Source organism: Xenopus laevis, chromosome 4L (genome assembly GCF_017654675.1).
Source record: "Xenopus laevis strain J_2021 chromosome 4L, Xenopus_laevis_v10.1, whole genome shotgun sequence".
Classification (NCBI taxonomy): Eukaryota; Metazoa; Chordata; class Amphibia; order Anura; family Pipidae; genus Xenopus; species Xenopus laevis.
In genome coordinates, this window is record NC_054377.1 from 34,586,776 (window position 1) to 34,593,504 (window position 6,729).

The window sequence follows — 6,729 nt, forward strand, 5'->3', positions numbered from 1 at the left end:
CGCTGCCCATAAAAGTTGCGGATTATCCCAATGATCAATGTTGTCGTCAACATAGTTAGCCCAACTAGCTTTAAGAAATAATTGAAAATCCTCATTAGTGCTCAGATAGGCTGGGAACCTCCAATTCAATGATCTCTTAAAAGGTGTTTTCAGTTTAAGATTGATCGATATCGGGGCATGATCAGAAATATCAATATTTCCAATTGTGGCTTTAGTCAATGTCGGCAATACCGACTGGGAAATGAAAAAATAATCCAAACGCGAATGCGTTTTGTGGACACCCGAGTAAAATGTATAATCTTTTGTGATAGGATATGCGTGTCTGTAAGTATCATACAGTTGCAATGTATCGCATAGTGTGTGCAAAGGCCTAGCTCTATTCCGTGAATGAAATGTGGGTTTACCTGATTTGTCCATGGAATCGTCCCAGACCGCATTGACGTCACCTCCCAAGATGTTTTCTGACCCCCAGGAGCTCATCGTCCCTCAGTATCCTGATGTCCCGGTAATGTAATTTAGCCGCTCGGAGTGAATGCAACTCTGCGATTACATCGGATTATCAATCCCAGTCAGGAGCTCGAATAAAATGCGGCCATCTTATGCGGCCATCTTTGGGTCCGCCCCCCGGAAGTCTCCTCATTTGTTCTTTTTTAAAGATTTTGACTTACTGTATTTGCATTCTTCAGATTCTTTCCAGTTTTTAAATGGGGGTCACTGACTTAGTCTATAAAATCATTGCTCTGCAAGGCTACAAATGTATTGTTATTGCTACTTTTAATTGCTCATCTTTCTATCCAGGCCCTCTTCCATTCATATTCCAGTCTTTTATTCAAAGCAATACACGATTTCTAGGGTAATTGTGACAACCAGATTGTCAAATTGCAAACTGGAGAGCTGCTGAATAAAAAACTAAATAGCTCAAAAATCACAAATAGTAAAAAAAATTACCAACTGCAAATTGTCTCAGAATATCACTCTCTACTTCATACAAAATGTTAATTGAAAGGTGAAAACCCCTTTAATCATGGATGCAGGTGATTCTCCTAGGAATGAATGACGGGTGATTACATTTTATCGGCTTCCATATGTTTTCATGAGCCATACTGCCTACAATGAGAGAAAACAACAAAAGAATAGGACTTACAAGTGAGCCTGGAGATGGGCTCTTTTTTTATTTTATTTATAATATTGGTATGTAGGCAGCCATCTCAGGTTATTTTGCCTGGGCATGTGCTTTCAGAAAGAGCCAGCACTTTAGGATGGAACTGCTTTCTGGCAGGCTGTTGTTTCTCGCAATGGGACTTGGATTTGTACTATTGAGTGCTGTTCTTATATCTACCAGGAAGCTGTTATCTTGTGTTAGGGGGCTGTTACCTGGTGACTGAAGTGTATCAGAACACAAATCACATGACTTGGGCAGCTGGGAAACTGACAATATGTCTAGCCCCATGTCATATTTCAAAATTAAAAATAAAAAAATCTGTTTACTCTTTTGCAAAATGGATTTCAGTGCAGAAGTCTGTTGGAGCAGCACTGTTAACTGATGTGTTTTGAAAAAAACATGGTTTCCCATGACAGTATCCCTTTAAATGTGAGCTGATCCAAGGAAAAGTGCACAACTCCTTCTGAAGCCTCTCCAATTTGCTTTAAAGAGGTTAAAAAAACATCCCTAGAGATTCCAAATGCCTTCAAAAAATGTCTAAGTCAACTTTGTACTGGCAGATTTATCAAAGGTCGAATTTATGTGAATTTTTTTACTCTGAATGATAACAAAAATACATCTGTGGTATTGGGGTCTCCAATCAGTATAATGGTTACTCACCACACAGGGGAAGTGGCCCAGGTGCACCGCCCTGAGTCCTCAGCACAGGGGGTGGACAAACCAACGAACCAATATGGAGCATGCACTCAATGAAGGCAAACTTCCACCAGGCAATAGTTCAAAGTGAAAAGAGTTTATTGTGTCCACAGCCTGACGCGTTTCCTGTCATAAAGACTTAATCATAGCCTGGTGGAAGTTTGCCTTCACTGAGTGCCTGTTCCATATTGGTTAGTCAATTTTTTTACTCTAATAAATTCAAATACACTCACAACTAAAATGGAAGGTTATTTAAGAATAAATTTGAATGTCTAATATTCGATAGAATAATCCTAATCCAAAAATTTGAATCGGATTCGAAGTGTACGAATTGAGTTTTTCCCTGAAATAAATCAATGTCAGGAAGGCAATTAAAATGGTTCAATGGACTTCTGCCATTGACTTGTAAATTAACTGGGGCAGGTTTTAGGTATTGAATATTCGAATTACAACTGTTTCCATGGTCGAGGTGTGATAAATCTCACATTCGAATTTACATTAGAATTGGGGGATTAGAATTAAAATGTTAATTTTGACAAAAAAACTATCTGAAAATTTTAATTTAAATTTACTATTACTTTCTAAAAAGGAATCCAACTCACTATTGAAACTATGAATGCCATGTACAAACAAAATTACCAAGAGCAACAGACCTTCATTTAGAAAGCAAATGTCTATGCAGCAATTCCTACAACAATTTGTTTGATGTAATCTGTCCTTCATAAAGCCATGCTTATTTATATTTATAATGGAATTCTCCAGAATATACTCATAATAAACTGTCAAATAATGTGCCCACAACAGTAAGTAAAACTTACTGGTCCATAATTGCCAGTTTGAGATAGTAATGCCTTTTTAAATATTGGAATCATTTCCGTTTTCCTCCAATCCACTGGTACCTCAATAGTTATAAAGGGGTCTGAGAAATGTGTGCTTTCTAATCTCTTTTACTTAAAAAAAATCATTGGAAGTAGTTTTACTGTAGGTAGTATAGTTTTCTCCAATCATAACTAGACTGGTCCAGGGCCCATTAATGAAGCTGAAAAAAAAACATATACTTTCCATGTACAGCTGTAACCTTTCTGAGAATCATCTCTGAGAGTGGGAAACTGAAAAGCAACAGAGAGCTTGCTAATTGCTAAATTTCTGTACTTTATTATGTTTGCCTTTTGCACTCTTATTTAACATTACCAACCCTGTAGTAAATGCCCCAATTATTTCCAGCATACATTTTTGACTTGAATAAAGAAAAATATTCTAAATGACAGACTCCATTTTGCAATTTTCTTAACTTCTATAAAATGTTAGACCCTACTGTTCTTCATGACCTTTTTCATGGTGCATTTTTATATTGCAGTAAATATATAGCAACCCTAAGCTATTTTAATTTCCATTTACTGTATTAACTTTTATCATATTGTAGTTTTTGTTTTAAATATACAATTCATGCTTTCGTTATATATGGAGGACTTTAACCCTCAGTAGCATTAAGGGCCATATTTATAAAAGTGTGTACAATATTTAAAACCTAAAAAAGTGTAAAGTTGGTCTAACATAAGTGGCAAATTTATAAAGCTCTATTGTCACTCTTGACTTGTAAATTAACATCATGCATCACAATTACAGATATGTCCATTATAAAGAGCTAATCAGGGATTTTTCTTTACTCCAGGTTAACATCCAAAATCACATCATTATTTTAAAGCACTTCAGACCTGTATAACCCATTGAAGTTAAAGTGACAGATTTAAGCAGCAAAGAAGTTCAGGCATGAAAAATTGTGTTAAAAGCAGTAGCATTTAACACCATTTTTGTTACTGGCTAACATATCCTTTTGAGTCCGAATTTTACTCTCAGCTACATATTTCCCTTAAACATTACGACACAGCTTTATAAATATGCATGATTGTACATTTTGTCTTATATTTTGAATTCATTAATTTAACTAAAAAAATTATGCCCCTAGGTAAGCACAAAAACTGAAAACTGCTTGGCTTATCCATTATGGCTTTATTTTCCAGAAGCAAAATTTAGAGCAAGTGTAGCATGGCTGCTAAGGTTGCTATGTGCAAGAAGGTGCTGGACTATCTTCCATGCAACTACATATGCAAACATGTATACGTCTAACGCACGTAAAACAGCAGTTATCAGTAATATACATATACAATATAAAGCCTGTGGTTATAAGCTGAAAGGGGAAACACTATATTTAAGAAAAGATGTGTGCTATGGCAAGGGCTATATGCTGTAATATTTTACATACTGAACCATGCATCTAAGGAACAACTATGGTTAAAATGTTATTTGTGCTTATTTTAAAATGGCATTGTTTATTGAAATGGCTGGTATAGCTTACCTATTGGTAGAGTAGGGGATTTATTTTACTATTCTTTAGATTAAAGATATCAGCTTACTCACAATTAATGAAATGTTTGTAATTAGACTTTATTACTAGTTCACTAGCAGTATATGTGCTATAGCTTATGCAACATGACTAAAATAAAAACCATAATGTATCTCTTTAAACTGTGTCCCAAATATATAGCAATAACAATGAAACATTACAGTAGTGTGCTAGTGACAATGTTTATTATGTAGATTGTGTCTCCTATTTTGATTTTCTCAAGAAAGCTACACTTAATTTAGAAGTCACTGAGACAAAGCACAGATCTCGTGCTAAATAAATGTTAATAATGCATATCAGTCTTAAGCTATTTGCAAGTAAGAAAGTAGTTCACCAAACAAACATATTAAAAAAGGCAGCTGCTTTGGAATGATCAGTGATTCATACCACGCTAAGAGGATTTCTGCCTAATGCCTTTTTTAAATAATGTTTATAAACAGTGCTAGCCCAACTGCTTTATAATTCACTGCAATCTCCCTCAGGCACTAGGAACACAGTCTGCTGCAAGACTGTGTTTCAATTATGATTGCTAAGCATTCAGCAGCTCTCTAAACTAGCTCCTTTCAAAGTATATTATGTTAACCCTTGTAGACCAAAGTGAATAGAGCCATCCTGTCTCTGATGCTTGAAGAATTTTTTTTCCCTATTAACTTTATAAGCAATCGATGTATGAGGTTTTCTATACCTGACTTGTCTTGAATATTGTTTGATATTTTCAATATACAAATGATCACTATAAAAGAACTGAAGCAGAATCATCCCCTTATGTGGCGCCACCCCATTGCTTCACATCAATTCGTCCAATAAAAGCACTGTAATCTCCTAAATAATGTCCTATTTGAATTTCTCTTGCAATAACAATATATATTTTATCCTCCATGAAATATATTATTAAAAGTAAAAATATGCATGTCATTTGTATTGGTTTCACTCATGTTGTTCGTAGGAGTTAAGTAACTTATGGTGAGCTTTAGATGGTCACAGACATATTTTATCTCTGTTTGACCAGATGGAGAAATATCAGGTGGGAGAAGAGACATTAGTGGCTATAGATGTTACAATTAGATGTTACAAAAGATCTTTCCAAGAAAGATTGTTCATTTCAATACACACGTGTAGAGCTGAATCGTCAGATATACAGGTATAAACAATATAATTCTACCTTTATCTGACGAAACAGTGCCAGAGTCAGAATGAATTGCACTCCTTCTTTTCAAGGTAATATAAGGTGGACTATGTTTCAGTAAGCAGCGTTAGGTTGCTCCATAACTAAATATGTCAGTGAACTACAAACATTAAAGTTAAAGCTAGCAATTACTACAATTATGTGGTTACAATGTTACAAATGAGGATTTAGGGACACAATACTCTCGAATTTCGCATTAGCAATACATTTTGTGTTACATTTTGGTGGTTACTAGTAAGATGATAGCCTACAATGCACAATTCATATATAGTGGTGCCCAGTGCCCAAAGAGTTAATAAAAGTCAAACTGCAACATAAAAAGATGTGAAAGTGGAACTTATATATTTCATGTACCAGGGTAATGGGTGGCTTGGAACTTTAATAAAACAAATCACCAATATATTTTGCAATTTGAATATTTTTGAAAAATATATAAAGCCGCTGCCTATAAATAAAGTGGGTTTTTTCCCCCTAAAATAAAGAGAACCGGTCACAACATGGGACATGATAGCTACTGTATAAAGGGATCTGTTAAATATACATTTCCCTGTGCCCTCTTCTGTACAGGAGACAAGAGAACAATGTTCAGATGTTCCTAGTGAATGCTGTGACCCAACGCTGATCCCCAGCGCAGACACGGCACAGCCAGAGCCTTTCCACTTGACAGAACAAGGAAAATGAGAGGACTCGGAGCCGCGTACAATGAAAACAAAAGTTGCCCAACAAACTCCCACGGATACTTTATGTTATGACGAGGACAAGTTTGTGCGCTGTGACAGGTCAGGACTGTAGCCCCAGTACCGGATGTAGCCCGGCAGCACATACCGCACTTACCTCGATCTCGCGCTGCCTTCTTAAACATAGATTAGATTTTATTGAACCAGGCACTCTCCTCCAACCTAGATCCCAGTGATTATTAAACGTCTGTTTAAGCATTATGGGAGCTGAACAAGTCATTATTGGCACATCAATGAGCCATTGCGTCACTCATCGCACCATGCCATAAACAATTACACACAAATCAACCCCCCGCCCCCGCGCTCATTGATAGGCACCACCCTTGAGCCAATAAGCAACTAAAAGGTTTTCAAAGAGGGAGCCAATGAGAGGTAAGGGAGGAGATAGTAGTTAAAGGGACGCGGGAAGTAGTTTTTATTATCAAGGTTGGATTAACTGTACGTGCCAATGAATCTCTGGAGATCGTGCAGATCAACCTGATTTCAGCTATAGCTGTTATTAGCCCCCACTGGTGTGTCCTCGTAGAGGGATGAAAAGGAATAT